This window comes from Aquila chrysaetos, chromosome Z, assembly GCF_900496995.4.
Source record: "Aquila chrysaetos chrysaetos chromosome Z, bAquChr1.4, whole genome shotgun sequence".
In the NCBI taxonomy this organism is placed as follows: domain Eukaryota; kingdom Metazoa; phylum Chordata; class Aves; order Accipitriformes; family Accipitridae; genus Aquila; species Aquila chrysaetos.
This window is the reverse complement of record NC_044030.1, coordinates 22716001-22737753: the sequence shown is the minus strand read 5'-3', so window position 1 is coordinate 22737753 and position 21753 is coordinate 22716001. Positions and strand designations below refer to the sequence as shown.

The following is a 21753-nucleotide window of genomic DNA, read 5'->3' as shown; positions in this document are numbered from 1 at the left end:
AGTGGGTGAAGGAGAAGAAATACCAAATAATGACTTTGTGCAGATAATACAGCTGCATATTGGAAGGAGGCATGCTTTACTGTTTCCACTTGATTTTATACCGTTCCACTAATTTGCACTTTCTTCTGCTTCTCCAGCATATCACCAATGAAAATGCAGATTCACTCCAGTTCAAAACCTTCATCTATTGTCTGGGACATGATGGACACAAAAGATAAGGACACTGTGTTGACAGCTCTAAACGGTAACCAAAGTTTTCAAAAGTGTAAATGTCTTAATTTATGGGGGTGCAGTTTAAGAAATCTGTAGAATTGCTGCACGCCTTTCCTCCAGTCAAGGGGCCTTCCTGAAGGGATGGAGTTTTTTCAAATTTTTTCTAACAACATTTTTTATTACTATTAAACATGTTGAAAATATTGGATGGGGTCCACAAAACAGCTGGGAAGTTAAGTATTTCTTCCCTTAATTCACTTTTCCATCCTTTCTGGATATTTTATAGTACTTGGAGATCACACAAACCTAATAACTTCCTTTGTTGCTGCTACTTTTTTTTCATTATCAAGGGATACTGCCACCTACAAGGAATTTCTTAGCTAGCTAATTGCATCAGCATTGATACTATTTTGCCCAGCCAATACAGCTGTTCTGCAGGTGACTATTACATTAGGTTTAATCTGACTACCTTTTATTAGTCTCACAAATTGCTGCAGTTTTGGAACAGAACTTTAACTCAGTACAATTACTGAAATTATAACATCATGCAGTATTTATTTCAGCCTATGCAAAAGCACAGAGTGACTTTGTGTGGGGGTGGTTATCAAGTGTGAGCTTACTTTTAACTTTACAGAATCCAGTATTTGAAGAATTTTGACCTGTTGAGTCGTGAGACAGTGTTTACATCTAAATATAAGATCATACCTTGCAAAGGTGGTAGTGTGCAAATTGAAGATGTTAACAGTGCTTTTCCTCTCCATAAAATATGTCATTTCTGATTCATGTAGCAATTGATTCTAAATAATTAAATTTCATTTGCCCATGTTTGAAAAACAGGTATTTTTTCCATTGGTACTTTACCATCAGTGCTTCCATTTTACCATCAGAGCACAGTTACTATAGATTTGCACTGGCATTGTTGTGTTTGGAAAATGCATTCTAGGTTACTTAATGACATGATCCCTTATTAGGCTCTAAAACATGAAAGATGGGCTTTGCATTTGTCAGGTGACAAATATGTGGTGTGTATCATTGCTTTCAAATCTTAAATGCATTGTAGGTTCTTCAGTCAGTAGCCCTGCCAATTCAAAGCATGTATAAAATGTGAGGTTGCTTCTTTGATTGTGTTTACTGGAGGCTTTTTTATTTGTTTCTGCAGACCTGATACCCTGAAAGACTCCACAGCTTCCACAGCACGTTCAAATCCCATGTCACAAAAGTCTGTTTGTTGCTGTCACCATCATACCTAAAGCCTTTTGGATATGTTCATAACACACAAATGTCAATGTATGTTGGGGTCCTGTTTGCAGAAATCATATCTGTAACAAGTCTGGAAAATTTATACACTTGCAGAACAAATGGAAGCAGGGAAAAGATGAAAGCCAATGTCCAGTTTTATGTTACCTGCAGTCCCACTTTCTCCTCAATATACGCTTAATTGTATTTGTGTGGTTGTTTTTCTAATTTATGAGATGGCTGACTTGAGAAATGAGTTTGGGACAGAGGAATGGGGCAGTCACTGAGGGAAGAGCATCTCCTTCCTTCCTAGCTATGTCTGTCTGCAGCACGTTCTTTTCTCCACTCCCCTGCCCTTCACATTACCCAACCTTCTCGCCCTTCCCTACTGCAGAGGAGACAGGATGCTTACTTGTACGGTACCTGACAGCACCTGTGGGTCAGGTGGTGGAAGACAGGGAAGAGTTCTGTGGCTCAGCTTTTGTGAAAGTACGGAGTTATTCAAGCGATCTGTGCTTCAAGCTGGCTCTGGCTTGATAAGCTCAGAGACTGAGCAACTATTTGAGGTGACATTCCAGAAAGTGCTGGAAAGTTTTATAAAACTTTCATTCTCTGAAGTGTAATTCTTCTCACTTCTCTCCCTTATCCCTTATATTTCCATACTACTCAACAAAAAATTAACTGTGTTTTTGAGGAAAGGACTAGGCAGTTTTAGTTATCAAAACTAAGATTAAGGAGAAAGGGCTTAAGACTTTTCACATAGCCTGTAAAATGTTATCCCATTCAGAAAATATTTCTATAGAATTAAACTTAGTCCCTTCCAGCTGGGTAAAAGCCATCTCTGCAACCCAATATATCAGATTAGTAGCTCTTTTATTAGCAAAGTGACATTTAAAAATTTGTATATCACTGTAGACTGCTTTAAAAAGTTAGGATAACCAGACCATTTCTCAAAGGAAAAACTCTAATATTATTTTTTTAAAATTCTGTCTACAGCTTCACACGTTCAAAATACACTCTACGTTAGAGTAGTCTGATGCAGAAACAGGAAATACACAGAAAGTATGGTTTCTTCACTCCTGACAAGCATTTTGGGTTCTTTATCTTTTTGGAAGGTCAAAATCAAGTTTAAAACGGGAAAGATCTTCTAGCTTTAATTATGAAGTCTCTGCTGTAACTATTATAAAGTATGTCCTAGAAGTTCTTTCTCAAACTAATTTTCTTAATATTAAAAATGTATCGGTGATCAAGCTGGTCTGAATAAAACTAGGTTTTCTGTCTCACAGAAGCCTACCCTCTGGACAAGAAAGCCACCTGAGGGCATGGTAGGAATCCATTTTCCCATTTGTGATCATTACTGCAGAACAAATAAGGCACATAGGTAAGAGATCTTCCTGTACCATCTTGGGAAATTGCAATGCAGATGTCAGACAGTGTTGAGAGCAACAAATCATCAAATTGTCACATACTATTTGGTAATGCAATTTCTTTTTAGGACAGAATTCCAGTGTTTAGCGAGCCATGTTCTCTGAAGGGTGGAGATGCAACATCCACCTGCACCCCCACGCACCTTGTTTCTAGGCACCTGATCCCTGCTGCAGAGCTCAGGCAGGTGGATTAGAGGGGTTAGCAACCCAACATGCAGAGTTTGAGCTAGTCAAGAATACGAACTGAGGATAGGGACATGCTACCTCAAGACCAACACTTAACTGATGACTCTGCTATTCAGGGGAATGCTCACCTGATGGGGTAGGAGCTTAAGCATTTTCTTTTAAACACCATCAGCTGTTGTGTTCTCCTCTTAAATGTAAGCTGGATGGGTCTGGGTGTTTCTTCTCCACATCAACACAGTAGGGAAGAAAAAGTGATTTTCCTTTCTGCCAGCCTGGATGGACTCACACGCATATACCATCTCAGAGAGCAGATCCTGAAAGTCAAGCTGCATCATAGCTGGGGGAAGGAACAACCAATCTTTCCCCTTACAATTTTCTACCCATGAAATGTGAAATGACTCATTAGGTCAGACCGAATGAGAGTACACAAGACACATGGATCTAGCCAAAACCCAGTCACTCTCTTTGGAGTAGGAACAGTAATACCCTGCTAGGAGATGAAGAGAGACCCTTTTACAGACTCATCTCCACGAGTAGTATGCAAATACCCACTGAATCCCCACAACATCTACCACTGTCCCATTTGGAGGAGCCACAGGAGCCGGTTGGCCATCTCCAGACTTTCTCATGTTCAGGCTTCTGTGGCTGCTTCAGCGCAGTAGCAGCGTTTGAATGCTCAGGGGAGCACGCAGCACTTGGAACCACAGATCTTAAAGCTGCTTTCAGAACTGGCCTGAAGTCATGGCATTTGCTAAAAATTTCTAACAAGTTCTAAGTGTTTATTCTGACATTCAAGAATCGCTTATACTTTACAATACCCCAAACTGTGGTCAGTTAGTCTTGCATATGAAATTCAGCATTTCATCTCTCCTGTTAAATATGTAGGAAAAGGAGTATTCACTACAAGCCAATGTCATCATATTCATTTGTCATTCAGTTAACATGCAGTTGTCAGTTTGGGTAAGTTTTTGTCCTGCTGCCCTTCCCATGCATGTGCTATGTAATGGACAGGACTGTCATTCCAAGAGGTGAAGCTGCTACATGACTACATGAAGCTGCAAGTTCAAAGTGATTTTAAGTGTCTGCATGTGTTCTTTACTAACTCTTTGACAATTTCTTTTTCAACTTCACCAAGCTTTTTTATGATTTATGCTTTATAAGCATGTTTTGCATAACGGAAAAGGGAAAAAAGACTTTGTATTTGATGTAAAATAGCCACAATTTTATTTATAACATGCGGAATGTGGCATTAATGAAAAAAAAAAGCCACATTATAACAGGTTTGGCTATGTTTATTCACAAAAGCCGCCTAGACTATTTTTAGTTTGATCTACCAGAAATTTACTCTTTAAACTCCTGAAGAAAACTTACCAGATTGGTATTGGTAGCTAAAAGGAAATACTACAATTGTCTCTCTGAAATGTTCCTATCTTCTAGACCTAGTGGCCAGTTTTACAAAATTTAGAAGTTTGATTCTACTTTGTTTTATTTTTTTGACTGCCATGAAAGTGGACAGGATATCTATTTTACTATTAAATGGCATGACTTCGCAGAAAGTACACTTCGGGTTGTATTTCCCTATTAAATTAGTCAATGCTACCATGCAAACAAAAGCAGCATCAACACAAGTAGGTAAGATTGAAGAACTATGTCCTGTGGCAATTCCGTCAAGTCTAGAAGTCCTTATGATGAGGAATAAAAATAACATACTGCTAAATACATATGCAGTGCAAGTTGGAATGAACTGTCACCTTTTCACATATCTGGTTGAAACTGCAGTTCCCCCAAAGCTGGATGATCTTTTGGGGTTTTTTTCCCCTGGCAGGTACAGCATTTTCCACAAAAAAAACGGTGCCTGTTCCTAAGCTGTTACGTGACAGAAGTAAATAATCTGAAATTTTGTTGGTAAAAATAAATCAATAGAGCCTATCTCTGCTTTCTCGAATAATCAGCTATTACTCAGTGATCGCAGTTCACACCTTTTTCATGCTCCATTCTGTGCATGAGGGGATTAGAACAGAAGTTTTTGTATTTCTCCTTCTGAGGCTTTTACATTTAGTGTTAAACAAAAAGTCACAGATTGCGGTCATGCCTTTGAAGTCTGGCAGCTAAGACTTGAAGGTGAATACCATCATTTTTGCTCCTGCATGAATGAGTAGCTATCTATCCAATACAGAAAAATACCAACAGGGTGGCACAAGAATGTCTCTGCTCGGAACTCCTGTCCTGTAGGGCTGGATCCCCAGGCAAAGGCAGGAGGGGATTGAAAGTTCGCAATGTCCTGGGTGACTGAGTCTAACAATAGGACTACTGAATAAGGGAGAGAATAATGCCACCTACTATGAAATTATGTGTTCATCTATTTTCCTTTTATTGCAACAACTAAACCACCTTTTCTTTTTTTTTTTTTTTTTTTTTTTTTTTTTTTGTAATTACATGTTACTACATGTTGAGACTTTCTGGTTTCATCAGGGATGAAAAAGAACTCCTAAATCTGGTTTGATGTGAACCTCAACTTCCTAAGTACCCTGCTGAAAAGTAAATCATTCACAGTTTTTACTCCTAACTTTGTTCAACTCTGTTTCAAGTTTAGTGCTTTCATTTCTACAGGCAAGTATTTACACAGACCAAAAGTGTGTGCTAGTGAATGTTTGCTCATGTCTTTCTACCAAAGTATCTCTTTGCAGATGTAATAGTATATTTTGTAGACATAGTCTGAATGTTTGCTTTTGAAAACAGTCCTAGAAGACAGTGGCAGATGTAATTGCAGAATCTAGGTCAGGATGATAAATGTACAGCAAGTGAAATACAGTATATATACAGTTAATAAAAAGACATACAATTAGGTGTCATTTTCAAATGAAATGTAATGGCTTACATTTGCAGAAAGGTGTCAGGCACAAACTCTGCCAATATGTTTGCATGTACATGTGTACTTGTGTAACTTCAGGGCTGCAAGCACACTGGGAAGTTAGGTGCTAAAGCACTGGAAATGGATGCACAGTTCCCACACTGGAGGTAAGAGTGGCACTTCTGCCTATTATAAGGCAAAGTGTGAACCTGCATGAAAATGCCCCCTAGTATGCTCATAAACAATTTCTTTGTAAGCAGCTAAAAGCCATTCAAGTGGATCAGTATTGCTTATTGGTCTCCATCTGTAATATAAAAGTAACTCATGACAGTGGAGCTAGAAGTGAAAATAAGACAGCAGTCACTATGAAGGTATACTGGAACTATAGAGATGAACTATGTGAGGTGGAAAGAATGGTAATGAGGGGTAAAAAAAGCTGCAATTCCAAAGTAGGTGTGACAGCAGATGTTTAAAAAAAATAATCTGAGACATGGAGACTGAAAAGTGTAATTATAAGAATGAGAAGTGATGTTTTGGCCAGAAATACAGAATATACATACAAAAGAAATTGTCTAAATTTGATGTGTCACCAGCACTGAATTTCTTAAAATGGAAGCACGTCAGTAATTAAATGCCAATGATAAATTCTGGGAACAAGATCTTATCCATGTAGAATACAAATAACATTTTGGCCTAAATCCTGAACAACGAAAGTTGGTTTGCTGATGTAAGATACATGCTCTTTTCTACTAGTGAGAATATCTTGCATCTTTACAAACTTGATGTAGGTCCTCAGCAGATGGAGGAGACGGCTGACACGTCCTTTCTCTCATGTGTAGCTTTAGAAGGCAGATAAGGCTTACGAGCACCAAGACTGCCCATCTTTGTAATCTGTGGGGAGAAGGCAGTGCCCAGGCTCCAAGTTTAGGCCAGTGTCCTGTCCCTGACAGGAGCTAATCAGAGTTTCAGTAGATGGAGAGTGCTAAGGAGTTGGCAGTAGGTACAGGGATAATCCGTCCCCCTTGCTAGTGCTTACAAGGACAGAAGAATGGGGGATGCTTTCAGGCTGACTTTAAATGACATGGGTGACAGAAGCCTGGTGACCGGTGTGGAAAGATGGGTCCATGTGGAAGGAGAGACATGCATAGCTCTGCTGCTGGTAGGAGCCCCTTTCCAGTGCATCTCCATGCAGCGGGCCATCAGAGTGGGGGTGCCTGTCTGGTCTCAGCTCTGCCCCATAGTAGTTTTGGCAGTGATGGCTACGAGCTAATAGGTTGGATCTGTCTTCCAAGGTCTCTTATTTGAAATGGCAGATATAAATCTAAATTGATACCCCAGCTGCCTTCTAATCTCTCTGAGTTTAAAGCTCAGATTTACCGAGACAGTAATTTGCAAAGGTTCATATTTATGAGAAAAGAATCCTGTTATAAATGTTGAATATTCCCATTTCTAATACTTCATTTACTTGCTGCTAACTTTTCTGGTAAGAGACAGAAGACACAGGTCCTGTTCTGTTTTTCTGTAACATGTATTTTATTTTTAGGCCCTTTTATTTAATACACTATTCTTATAACGTTGTGGAGTGCAGATATTTAGAAGACCACTCAAAAAAGCTAAGAAGTAAGGAGGGCAGGTAGTATGCTTTTTTCACAAGTGTTTTCTATGCCTGGCCAATAGAATTACCCCTTTCTCAGCCTCCTTTAGCACTGAAGTGCCCTTCTTGAAAGAGAATGTGCAGTACAGCACTTCAGAGAAGGTGGCTACTGCTTTGCCTTCAAAGTTATTAAGCTATTCCTGTTATTCTTCATCCTATGACTTACGTATGCATCTAGTTATTAAGCTATTCCTGTTATTCTTCATCCTATGACTTACGTATGCATCTTTTGCTGTGACTGAGTACTGAAGCTGTTCACTGAGCTACCTGCAGTGATGGGTAATATTCCCACCGCAGGTGACTTTGTAAAAGAAAGTCTAAAATTGTCCATTTATTGCTACATTAAAGCAGTAGTTTCCTAAGGTTCCCAACTTTATATCATTTGTTGAAGCCAAGCTTATCTACGAAGTCCAAGCAAAGAACTCATAATTAGTGATGACCAGCCCACCCTAATAACATCCTTTATCCTGTTAAGGCATGTGCAAAGATTAACCCAGTTTATTTTTCAGGAGACTTAAGAATGTTCAGGTTTTTCTAAATGTACATGTAACAGAGCAGTGCAGTCAAGGGGCCAGATTCATTTCTGCTGTACCTGTGAAGAATAAGGCTCAGGTACCCAACAAGTTATGTCAAACGCTTGGAGGCTGTGTGCCAGATCTTTTGGAACTTCTTAGCTGATGTATTTTGCCAAACTGACAATTAGATCAGGTGCTTAGCAATTCTGAAAATTAAGCTAATTACTATGATACTGACAGATATAATACTCTTTCTTAATTCTAGTACAAGCTTTTATTTTTCAATACTAGGCAGAAGAAGGGTGCAAGTATTCCAGGCCTAAAGAAAATAGTGGCACAGTGCCAGTGCAAGCGAAGAAAGGTGATTTCCCTGGATGTAAAGACTTTTTCTAGACTAAACAAGACAGTGTCTTTTGTAAGGTTATGGAGAAAATGGATACTGAATATGTGCTTCATGAACGATCTGAGAAGAAAGTATTAGGCTAATCAGTAGTTTTGATTTAGGACAGCTATTTTTCGTGGTGGCACTGATTCTCTTGTAGCATTAAAGTACAGGTATTAAATAAATATAGACATCATATTAAAAGTAGATAACTGGAATTATGCTAATTCGGGGAGGAGGGAAGTACATGAAAAGAGGCCTTAAATATTGAAATCAGACATACTGGAAAGTACTTTCTCAGTAACAATATGACAGTGGACACAAATAAGACGTGCTAGATGAGAAGAACTTTGAAGGAGAAGCCCAAGAAATTCGTATCTGAAATTTGAAGAACTGTGCACAATGTTAATCAGTTTGTCCAGCTGCTGTAGCACTCTTGTATTTCTGTGTAAAGAGATTGCCTAAATATGTTTATTGCATGAACATGTTCTTGTATATATTCTTGATTTATATATGAATGAATGAAACAGGCAAGAAGATTCAAAGCAGAAGACTATCTCTCCTTCTTACAGAAAGCAAATCCTTAATTTAGGTTTATATAGTTACCTGGCATAATATAGCCTCTTGGGAATCTCCAAAAACAGAATTACCTAATAACAATTTTGTATAATTCTAGAAATTTCCAGTGCTAAGCAGTCATCCCTTTACATCTATTTTACTGAAGAGAATCCTTCTCATTTTGTCTCACTGAAGGAAAATGAAAGAATAAGGTCACTGAGGAATTTTAAGATGTTTAACAACAATAGGGATTTAAGTCTGAATAAATAGTTAATAATAATGAATAAACATGAATTGATTGCTAGCATTTTTCCCCACAAATCCTGCTTGTAGGAATAATATTTATTGCAGTAGCATTTCTAGTCCATCATGGATGTAAACGTCCACTTTTTACAATAAACTAAGTAAGATTATTCTCCTTTGGCAAGAGGAGTATTAGCATTTTTATAACTTCTGTTAAAAAATCCTTTTGCATTGTCTTCATTTTCTCCGAATATCTGCATTCCCTGAGTATCTCAAAAGTGAACTTTTTAGGGGGTGATTTTTGGCCACTAAATTGCCCATCTCTAGTCAACTTTTTCCAGGGATCCAGATGAGCACTAAGTACATGACCAAACTGGGATGAAGATATGTCATAATCCTGGTACTGGAGAAATGATAAATGATCAGCGAAGCACAGAAAACCATTGGCAAAAGAAAAAAGTATTAGAAGAGAATCCAGATTAGGAGCTTGAGAATAGCTCATGATCTTATCTTTGAAACTGTATTTTCTTAATTTTAGAAATTAATTTGAAAAGGTGCTCACTTAAGGTAGACAAATATTATGTATCGTAGAACACCCTCTCACATTTCAAGATTTGCCTGTTTTGAATAGCTGCTCATAGCTCATAGAATGAGTCATTGAATGGTTTGGGTTGGAAGGGACCTTAAAGGTCCTCTAGTTCCAACCCCCCTGCCATAGGCAGGGACACCTTCCATTAGACCAGGTTGCTCAAAGCCCCATCCAACCTGGCCTTGAACCCTTCCAGGGATGGGGCATCCACAGCCTCTCTGGGCAACCTGGTCCAGTGCCTCACCACCCTCGCAGTCAAGAACTTCTTCCTTACATCCAATCTAAATCTATCCTCTTTCAGTTTAAAGCCATTACCCCTTGACCTTTCGCTACATGTCCTTGTAAAAAGTCCCTCTTGGGCTTTCTTGTAGGCACCCTTTAGGTACTGGAAGGCTGCTGTAAGGTCTTCCCAGAGCCTTCTCTCCCCCAGGCTGAACAACCCCAACTCTCTCAGCCTGTCTTAATAGGAGAGGTTCCCCAGCCCTCTGATCATCTTCATGGCCCTCCTCTGGACTTGCTCCAACAGGTCCATGTCCTTCTTATGTTGGGGGCCCCAGAGCTGAACGCAGTACTCCAGGTGGGGTCTCATGAGAGCGGAGTAGAGGAGGAGAACCACCTCCCTCAACCTGCTGGTCACACTTCTTTTGATGCAGCCCAGGACATGGTTGGCTTTCTGGGCTGCAAGCGCACATTGCCAGGTCATGTTGAGCTCGTCAACCAACACCCCCAAGTCCTTCTCCTCAGGGCTCCACTTGATCCACTCATCGCCCAGCCTGTATTTATGCTAGGAATTGTCCTGACCCATGTACAGGACCTTGCACTTGGGCTTGTTGAACTTCATGAGGTGGATTTCTTAATCATGGTTTACATTAATTATCTCTTACCTGAGTAAATCTTTACAATAATTGTGTAAAATTATGAACTTTATTACACTAGAACATAAATCATTTAACTGTAAAGCGTTGTCCTGGTTTTGGCTGGGATAGAGTTAGTTTTCTTTCTAGTACCTGGTATAGTGTTACGTTTTGGGTTTAGTATGAGAAGAATGTTGATAACACACTGATGTTTTCAGTTGTTGCTAAGTAGTGTTTATACTAAGTCAAGGATTTTTCAGCTTCTCATGCCCAGCCAGCAAGAAAGCTGGAGGGGCACAAGAAGTTGGGAGGGGACACAGCCAGGACAGCTGACCCAAACTGGCCAAAGAAATATTCCATACCATGTACTGGGGGAGTTGGCCAGGGGAGGGTGGGATCGCTGCTTGGGAACTAACTTGGCATTGATCGGCAAGTAGTGAGCAATTGCATTGTGCATCACTTGTTTTGTATATTCCAACTTTTTTATTATTATTATTGTAATTTTATTATTGTTATTATTATAATTATTATTTTCTTCCTTTCTGTCCTATTAAACTGTTCTTATCTCAACCCATGAGTTTTACTTTTTTGTCCCGATTCTCCCCCCATCTGTAAGAGACTGAATTGTTATCTTGAACCATTTGCCTCAAAGATTGTTAGGTATGAGGGACTGGGCTGTCATCAAGGAACTGTGAACTGCTCATCTTGAGCCCTTTGTCTCCAAGATGGCCGGTTTAAGCGGGACACTCCTCTGTCCATAAGGACAATTACCAGGCCATTGAGACATCCAGGGGAGGAAACTGGGCTGGAGCTGATAAGATACTGGTTTCTGGTGTCGATCACGCGAAGGTCCTGTGATAAATGAAACCTGCAGCGCATGACATCATCGAAATATGCCCTATAAAAACCCCTAGAGACAAGCTGTGAGGGCCTTTTCTTCCTCACCAAAGAATTGAAGATTGAGGACCGACGGGACGCCGCTGGATCTGTGCTGGTGACCGTCCTTGCAACTCCCACCACCGGCTGCTTGCCTGAGGACCAACGGGACGCCGCTGGATCCATGGTGGTGACTATCCTTGCAACTCTATCCCGACTGCTTGCTTAATTTCTGCCTTTTCTTCCATTCTATCCTATCGCCACCATTTTCCACTTTTGATACTTTTGATAATAAAAACTCTTTTGACTATATGGCATTTGACCTCATTTGTGTCTTAATCTCGCTCTTGGGATCATATCGAAACCTTCCCCGACATTGGATTGGGACACCATCCCACTGTGGGGTGGGGGAAGTGAGCGAGCAGCTGCATGGTTGCTGGCTGGGGAAACCACGACAAGCATTTAATCAGTGAAACTCTTCACTACTGAATACCCACTCAGCTCCACAGAGCATCACTTAACCTCTGTGACAAGAACTAGAGGTTCAAAAGCTGGGCGCCACATCAGCAGTAGCAATAAATTCAATAATTTCTCAGCACTATAACAGTTCTTTGGTATCAAGCCACTAATACAATCCAGAAGCTTTACTTGCCAATTACAACTTGAAACTTTACACAATACACTGGAAGAGTTAGTCATCTAACTGTGAAATTGAGAAGCAACACATGAACCTGATTTAGACAGTAGACAACTGGCATTTGAGGGACGATGGCACTTCATGAAAATCAGATGCTACCATACAGTACACAAGATAGACTCCCAAACCCAGACTGTTTCCTGGGGCACATTATTCATCACTGCTCCCTGCAAAATGGAGGGGAAGTCAGAAAAGGAAGAAGAGGATGCAGCGGTGCCTGTGCCATGTTTCACCTGCTCAGCGCACGCCCAAGATGCGGAACGAATACGGTCAATATCTTCTTCTGCTTGGTGAGCTTTAATGTGCATCTCTTAGCTCAATGCTTTAGCCACTAACCTAGAGGGTTTTCTGAAATGGGTCTCTTAATAGAATACACTTTAAACACTCATTAGTGCAGGGACTGGAGTCCAGGCTTCCAACTCCCAAATGACTTCCTCAGCCATTAGTCTGTAGAGCTTTGCAATGGCTATTTAATTATTCTGTTCAACAGTAAGGTAATTGAGAAAACCTTACCCTATATTCTGGCAATTAGAGAATCCAGCTCAGAGGGATTTAAGATTTTATCACACAGGAGAGATCTACAGCATGGTCTCTCACATGCTAGGAGACCATCCTAGTCCATGAGATTATTTAATAAGTGAATTTGTGGGAACAGGTAGCAGCACCTCTGTTTTGGAAAGGGCAGTGAGGGAAAGAGAGAAAATACATAGCAAGTCGCAAAAATGCCTGCTGGAGTTGGCTGTGATGGTGGGAGAGGTAGAAGAAATACTCAAAATCAGTTTGTTCTGGTCAGATGTAGATATGAGCTGGGGGCTTACCTGATCATTACATGTAAGATTTTATTCCTGGGCATCCCCAAAAACCAAGTGACTCAGGAATTTGACTGATAGAAGGGAAAGCATCTGCATAATGAAGCAGCAGATGTGATGGAGGCCTAAAAGCCTTGAGTCCTGATCTTATATCTTTCAACAAGTCCCCCATAAAGAAGAGATCCAGATGGACAATTTGAATACCTATTCCATATTGATTTCTCAGTAAAAGAGGATATGGGAAAAACAAATAAAGGAGGGAGTATCAGGCAGAATTTATCTATGCATTTGGTGATTCAAGACCCAATAGCTGAATTACTAACTGCAGAATATATAACCTCTTGCTTAAGACTACATCAACACCAGACAGCTGGCAAATGGCCAATATGATGCCAAGGTTCCTGGGAAGATAAGTGACACTACAGACCAGTAAACCTGATGTCAGGACTGCAAAACTGAGTAAGAACTATAATAAAAGATAGAAGTAATACACACATGGATCAATAAGATTTTGGGAAAGAATCAAATTTTTTTCTTACCCTTCAGGTGGGACCCTATCTAAAAATTCAGTGGATTTCCTTGAAGAAGTCAACACAGTTGTGGTAACAAGGGAGAACCATTTAATACACTTGGATTTTCAAAAGACAGTTTAGTGGGGCCCTGAAATTAAGTTTGCAGTAAATAATCACTACTTCTTTTCCCCCACTGTATAATTTTTCTTAAGCATTAAAATAGACTGTTATGTGGCAAGGCCACAACACTAAAATTTACTAAATCATTTCATTTACTGAGGCAGAATAGCAAGTCACTTCATCAAAACATTTCAAACCCATTAATTCTTACAGTGTTTTTTTTCTCTCTGCATATACACTTTAAGATTATATTTTTAAGTACTAAGAGCATGCATAGCAGCCCTGATAATCTTAGTGCCCTTCCACCAAGGCCCTACTGTAAATAAATAAAACAAAGGAAAATGCAGTTTAATATGAACAAACTTTGCATTAAAATACAGCATACCTTTATTTTGCCTGTTGTGAGGGTGTGAGTCCTGGCAAGAATACCCTGGCCACCTGGCAAGATGGCTAGGTGACTAAGTCAGTGGGCAAAGAGAGAGACTCCTCCAGCAAACCATTCAGGGAACTAAATCTGGAAAAAGGTTTTTTGCTCTGATTTTAGAGGAAGATTATTCACATAACTGAGTTAGCTGGATAATCAGAGCAATTAGATTTGAAAGTGAAACATAAACAGCCTTTTATCAAAAGTGATAGTTTAATCAAGGATGATACACAGAAAGGTTTCTCCTCTTCTTTTACAGTGTATTTTTTCTCCCTTCGCCTGCCACCCTGTGTGTCTATAGTGGCAATAGCTTGAGTTTTGTACATAACTATATGCAATTGCAGACTGATTTAATTAAAAAAAAAAGAAGGGGAGGGGGGGCAGAATAGGCTCGTTGAGTCACTTTTTAACTGATAGCTGGTCAATAATTTTCATTCAACATTTTTCTTCACCTTCCCAAAAGGAATCTTATGCCTAACATTTTTTTGTCATGGGGAGAAAAAAGAATTTTCAGATTTTAGGATTTTATTCCTTTTCCGTTGCACTCTATCTATCTCCTTCAATAAACTGGATTTGGAGAACAGTTTTAGCTGGGAATATTGATTTCAATTATATGAAGAGGGAAGATATAGAAGGATTATTGAAAGAGAAAGAGGAAAAGAGGAACAGTGTTGAGAAATGCTGATCTTGCCAAAAGAGAAGCACTGCTGTAGTGGAGATACTCAGTTAATGAAAGATAAGCCAAATCCTCTCTGTATATTAATTTCACCTTTGAATTCTCTTTCATCTAATGGGAGTAGCATTAGCAATCTACACAAAAATAATCGTGCTTATCTTGTAACCTTGTAAATGTAAGAAAAATAACGGAGCAATGAAGAAATTGAACTTCAACATTTGCAGCTGGACTATTTATATCCAGTCTATAAATGTATAGGGCATTGTTTTGTACTCCCTTTGTTTTATTGTACTCCCTCACATGGCTACACCAAAGACAAAAAAAGCATCTATTTTAGATTTAGTTACAGCATTTGCAGCACACAATATTGCGAAAAAGACAGCTTTCTAGTTCCAAACTGTTTCCCATAATATTTGTACTTTGTAGATGACTTCCAAAAGCTTTGATTTTAATTTGGGGGAGATGAATTGAAAATTACTGAGGCATCAGAGAACTGCATAATACTTCTAGATCTCTTCTTCACAAATTGAGTTGAGAGCTGGATGACACAGTATGTTTCTTTATCCCATAATATGTGTAACCACACCTTATGTTCATTTGCTTAATTCATTGGTCTGCTTCCTGTTAAGTGCTCTGCTAAAGAATCTAATCTTTCTGTATCTTTTAAACCATTTTTCTTTTTTTTTTCAGAAATGGCCTTGAAATTTTATCTTTTATTTCTTGATAGATACCGCTTGACCTACTTACAAGATAGATTTCTTGATACTCATCGCTTTAAAAAGGCCTGAGCTTCAGAAGGTGCTGAGAAGCCAGTCTCAAGTATCAGGCCTTGTAAATGCATGAGATTGGGCACCAAAGGCAGTGGTTCCAATGTCAGTGCAGGCTTGTGAAAGTCTTGGTCTTACTACCTGCTCTCTGTAAGTGCAGCTGATGCAAAGAGAAATATCAATCCCTATATAAAATCACTATCAGAATTGTGTTTGAGCCTACTTTTTAGTCCTCTGTTTTCTGAAGAATGTAAGCCAAATTCCTCACCTCGAAATCAAATATTCGGTAGGATCAAATGCCTGCGAGACTCAGTGAAAAGATATTAATTTCAATAGATGCTGCATCAAACCTCTATGTACAGTAATACCAGCTACTTTACCCTCTCTGTATCAGTCACATTTAGCACACTACATTGTGAAGCCACTCTGGTGTCACAGTGTCAGTGAGCATTGCAAAAACCTAACTTTGAGGTAGTGGAACCCAGCGTTAAGGACCTAGGCTGCTTGTGCAGAAGAAAGAGGGATTTGCAAACAGGATCCACAAGAGCTAGCTAATAGGTAAACACAAGTGTAAAAAATGTACTTTGTATGCGGCCCGTTCCCCAGGTTAGTAAGCATCGGAGGTGAGCATCTCTCTCCACTTTGAATTCAGAGCCTGAAATCTCTCCTGAACACACGTCAGTATAAAAGCAAGCCAGAAACAGGAACAGCATCTTCCCTCTTACATCATCGTCTTGGGATTAGAAACTCATCTCCTACCTTTTGGAAACCCTCCCAGACTAATATTTTGCTGTGTGTATCTCTCTCCTGCCAAAGCATTGAATAAAGTCTTTGAGGAAGAAAAAGAAGAGAAAAGGAGCATGACTATCCAGCCTCCAGGCTCCAGCATTCAGTGAGGCAGGGATTCCTGATGTAAAAGACTGATATTTGTCCTATACCAGTACAGAGCATCACCTCCATCTCCTCTTCCAGCTGTGTTTTGAAGAAAGCAATGTCTGTGGTTGTATTTAATGAAAAGTGCAGTCCTCTAGATTTTGCACAATGTGCTGTACAAAAGCCCACCAGACCACTGCCTCAAAGAGCCTGATGTAGTAATACCTAATTTCTGCGTCCAAGTGAGATTATGTGTTAACTGCTCAGCAAAGATAAGACAATGCTTCCCAGTGTAGGAAACCTTTAGGGGCAGAAGCTAAGGTGATTGTGGCTTAGGTCCTGTGGATTAGCACTGAACAAACCCCTGAAGACCGCCCAGGTGAAAGTTAGTCTTTGTGAATACTTACCATATTTTGCAGTTGCTTTCAGCTGGACAAGGGGAAGAGAGGGTATAAAAAGCCCTCTCATCTTGTCTATCTATGGATTAACACAGCAGCAAAGCACAGCTGCAGTCTTGAGCTCCCTTGTGTTGCCATTTCTTGGCATGCCTACATTATTCCAGTGATTCAGAGTCTGCCTACATTTCCCATGTGACTGGTCCCTAATGAGAAAGAAAAGACAAAATATCCATGGTTTGTTTGAGGTCTCTTATTTGTGATTCATTAGCAAAAAATTTACGCTTTTGTAAAAATATGTTTATTGAACTCAAGCGAGTTGGCTAACAGCAGCAATGATTCTGTCTTTGCTGGTGTAATATGTCCAGGGTTGAATTTTAAGTATTTATGTGTATTTGACTATATTCATCCTTCTAACTACTTTTTTTCCCTCATGAGAGTTGTAGATCTGTTAATGCAATAGATACAAATTGAATAAACAAAATTGTTGAGAGCATATTACCTTGAGCTAGGAAGGACAAATTGCTTGTCCAGCCAGCTCAGGTATGTCCCGCAGCCTTGTTCCCTGCACTTATGGTCTCAAGGTGAGCAGTGGAAGGAAGCAAGACCAAGTCTGTCTAACCTCATTAGTGTAAAAATGCCCTAAGTCTCACTGCTCTCCAAGGCTTCTGTCTTAAGCATCTTCTTCCAGTTACTTGTGATTCATGGTCTGGAGTTGCCTTTCTATGGTAGAAGCCTCTCTCCTTTTGAAAAAAAAGAGCTGACAGAAATAGACATAAAAACACAGCTTGGAACATTTTTTTCCAGAACTTGGATTCAATGCCTCCTCTGCTTAAGGTTAATTCTCAAAGAGAGCCCAGGTCACCCTGCTCCAGGCTGGGCTAGGGGACAGATGGCACCTAAGGCTTTCCTCCTGAAGCTAGGCCACAATTTGTAAAGAAAGCAAAATTCACTGGACCAGAATGAGTTAAGATTTCCTTGTTTTTTCTTTTATAAGCAATTACAGCAAATGCATTTAAAATTTTCAGTAAATTAAGAATGCCAGCTTGAATTACATATTAGCAATTACTGAAATTGACTATACGTATACGATATATTATCAGCTGCACAAAGCACTTTTTTTCTGTTGGTAAAAGAATTGAACCTTATCATCATCACCACACTAATAAAGTATGTTTCCTGTTTCCTTGTCTGTATAGTTCTCGTGACTTCAGCTATGTAGTCACAGGGATACCACTAGCACAGGCAGATACGTGTAGCTATAAATATGTGGAAGCCAAAGAAAATGTTTACTTAGTAGAGCTTTTTGAACAGGCAGAAGTATGTAAAAAGTTGGAGCATCAGCTGGCTATTTTATTTGTGCGGTTCTTTGCAAAAACACTGATGATACAGGTTAATAGAGCTGCATAACAAACACTAGAAATGCAGGCATTTACAATGCATGGAAGATGGTAGTGTAGCGGTTGCTACAGCAGCGACTTGCATGTCAGTGAAGTGATTTAGCAAGAGAAATTTTGCTAGACATTAAGACAGACACTAATGAGGTGAAATTTCTCTTCTGCATATGTCTTTGACTGAGCAAGGGTAACTTTGTTATCTTTCTGTTCCTATCTTCTGCATTTTCTGCCATGCCTTAGGCAAGCTTAAAGGGAAGAATTGCATTTATTCAGAATTATGCTTTCCTGTGCTTCCTTACCCTGTGATTTCTCAGAGCTCCTCTCTGCACCAAGTCTCTTAGAGAAACTCTGGCCCCAGCACGCAGCCAGAACAAGAGATGTGTGCTGTATGTGTGCCCTGACCACGGACCTTCACCTGGTATTCACAAAGAAATACTCCTTTCTTCTCAGCTATCTTCCTCCTTGATTCACGAAAATTGAAGTGTTTTTACATCATGCTATGAGCATGTTGTAATTTCCATTTTCCTTTTAGCTACATTAGCACAGCCAGGTATCTTTCTGTATGTGGGCCAGTCCTATCCTTCTTTCCAGTAGCATCATGATTTACAGTCTGTAAGCTGCAAAAGCAGTGCAGTGACATTGCTCATGTCTCAGGACTTGGGTGGCTTGTTCCTAGTGCAACATACAGCCTTAGCACATCAGAAAGCAGAGCTTGGCTACACCAGTATTTGGACGGTCCACTCCGTCTTCTCCATCTGCAGTAAACTCACTAGAATAACAAAGTTATTGAAGGTCAGGAAGCCACTTTTTACCCTGAAAAGATCCTGTTTCTTTTTTCATCTCTATTTGCACATACTTAGATATGTTAGCGAGAATGTTATGGTTGAAATCCTGCCTGTCATACCTATGTGATTAATCACATTATGAGCTAAACCTTGAGAAGGGGTAAACACTTGAAAGCATAATTCATTACATCTTGATATAATCAGTATTCATAGTTCTCATTGATTTAAGCTATTGAGTTCAGTACCTTCCATGAATAAGTCTGGATTTGACCCTAAATATTTGCCTTTAAAAATAAAATCAATTGTAAACAGAATAAACTCAGTATCATCCAAGCTGTAGACCCCAAGATAGGTAAATATTTAAAGATGTGATTGTAATTGTGGTCTGCCATTCCCCTAAACCATTGTGAAGTGATAAAAATGAAACACTCTTGTCCCTCGGTTAATTTTTGGCATCCTTCTAAAGTGAAAAGGAAACTAAAATGGTATGGAATTTAATTTGATAACATAGTGAAAAGAATAAATATTTCCAAATAGACAAACACAGGACTCAACAACTGTGATTCCTTTGCCATTCAAAATAATCAGGCTGTGCCTGATCAGAGGCAAAAAGTCAAAACTTCTTCACATAGCAAGCTCCCTTCTGCATGCAGGTAGCATCATACCAAGCTTCCAGAACATCCCTGAGCTGCTGGGTGCATTTTTTACAGTTAAAGATTTCATTTTTAAGAGGCAGCATTCTGTTTTCTCAGATGTTTGTGGCTTCTGCATTTATATAGCATGAGTCTCAGATTTCATTATTTATTATTCTACCATCATTCAACCTGTCAGCTTTTATTCAGCCATATAAAGCATTAAATGCAAGCACACACAAAGCTAGAGAAATCTTCATATGATCTGTTGATAAATAAGTGACATAAGTATTAACATAGAATGGAAGCATTAACATAATTGACAGCCTTATATGACAGCATGTGTTGTGGTTTAACCCCAGCCAGCAGCTAAGCACCACACAGCCCCTCACTCACTCCCCCGCCCCCAGTGGGATGGGGCAGAAAATCGGGAAAAGAAATAAAACTCGTGGGTTGAGATAAGAAAGGTTTAATAGAAAATAAAAAGAAGAAACTAATAATGGTAATGATAACACTAATAAAGGGACAGCAGTAATGATAAAAGGATTGGAATATACAAATGATGCACAGTGCAATTGCTCACCGATTGACGTCCAGTTAATCCCCAAGCGGCGATCCCCCTGCCCCCACTCCCACCAGTTTATATACTGGGCATGACTTCACATGGTATGGAATACCCCGTTGGCCACTTTGGGTCAGCGGCCCTGACTGTGTGTATTGGCTTTGTGTGGCAAGGTTTTGGTAGCGGGGGGGGTTACAGGGGTGGCTTCTGTAAGAAGTTGCTGGAAGCTTCCCCTGTGTTCGAGAGAGAGCCAATACCAGCCGGCTCTAAGACGGACCCGCCGCCGGCCAAGGCCGAGCCAATCAGTGACAGTGGTAATGCCTCTGTGATAACATTTTTAAGAAGGGAAAAAAAGTTGGGACAGACGGAAAACGGCAGCTGGAGAGAGGAGTGAGAACATGTGAGAGAAACAACCCTGCAGACCCCCAGGTCAGTGCAGAAGGAGGGGGAGGAGATGCTCCAGGCGCCAGAGCAGAGATTCCCCTGCAGCCCGTGGGGAAGACCATGGTGAGGCAGGCTGTCCCCCTGCAGTCCATGGAGGTCCACGGTGGAGCAGATATCCACCTGCAGCCCGGGGAGGACCCCACGCCGGAGCAGGTGGGTGCCTGAAGGAGCCTGTGACCCTGTGGGAACCCCGCGCTGGAGCAGGCTCCTGGCAGGACCTGCGGATCTGTGGAGAGAGGAGCCCACGCTGGAGCAGGTTTTCTGGCAGGACTTGTGACCTTGTGGGTGACCCACGCTGGAGCAGTGTGCTCCTGAAGGACTGCACACCGTGGAAAGGACCCATGCTGGAGCAGTTCGTGAAGAACTGCAGCCCGTGGGAAGGGCCCACATTGGAGAAGTTCGTGAAGGACTGTCTCCTGTGGGTGGGACCCCACGCTGGAGCAGGGGAAGAGTGTGATGAGTCCTCCCCCTGAGGAGGATGAAGCAGCAGAAAACAACGTGTAATGAACTGACCGTAAACCCCATCCCTGTCCCCCTGTGCCGCTGGGGGGGGTTGGTAGAGAAGCCGGGAGTGAAGTTGTGCCCGGGAAGAAGGGAGGGGTGGAGGGAAGGTGTTGTGAGATTTGGTTTTATTTGTCATTACCCTACTCTGGTTGATTTGTAATAAAGTGAGTTAATTTCCCCCAAGCTGAGTCTGTTTTGCCCGTGACGGTAATTGGTGAGTGATCTCTCCTGTCCTTATCTCGACCCACAAGCTCTTTGTTATATTTTCTCTCCCCTGTCCAGCCGAGAAGGGGGAGTGATAGAACGGCTTTGGTGGGCACCTGGCGTCCAGCCAGGGTCAACCCACCACACTGTGTCCCGTCCCAGCTTCTTGTGCTCCTCCAGCTTTCTTGCTGGCTGGGCATGAGAAGCTGAAAAATCCTTGACTTTAGACTAAACACTACTTAGCAACAACTGAAAACATCAGTGTTACCAACATTCTTCTCATACTGAACTCAAAACATAGCACCATACCAGCTACTAGGAAGACAATTAATTCTATCCCAGCTGAAACCAGGACAGCATGGTAGCCA

General features: G+C 40.6%; 1 long non-coding RNA gene across 6 annotated transcripts in view; it reads left to right on the top strand.

Annotated features, from left to right (window-relative positions):
• Positions 1 to 21753, top strand: part of LOC115336829 — a 37535-nt gene that overhangs the window by 3904 nt on the left and 11878 nt on the right. For 2 of the 6 annotated variants that reach the window (XR_003921930.1, XR_005931668.1), the window contains 3 exons: positions 138 to 244; positions 2736 to 2830; positions 5517 to 9009. This is a non-coding gene — a long non-coding RNA (uncharacterized LOC115336829). Of the gene's footprint in view, positions 1 to 137; positions 245 to 2445; positions 2637 to 2719; positions 2831 to 5516; positions 9010 to 21753 lie in introns of those variants that run through there. The other 4 variants (XR_005931669.1, XR_003921934.2, XR_003921931.2 and 1 more) reach the window with 4 other exon arrangements.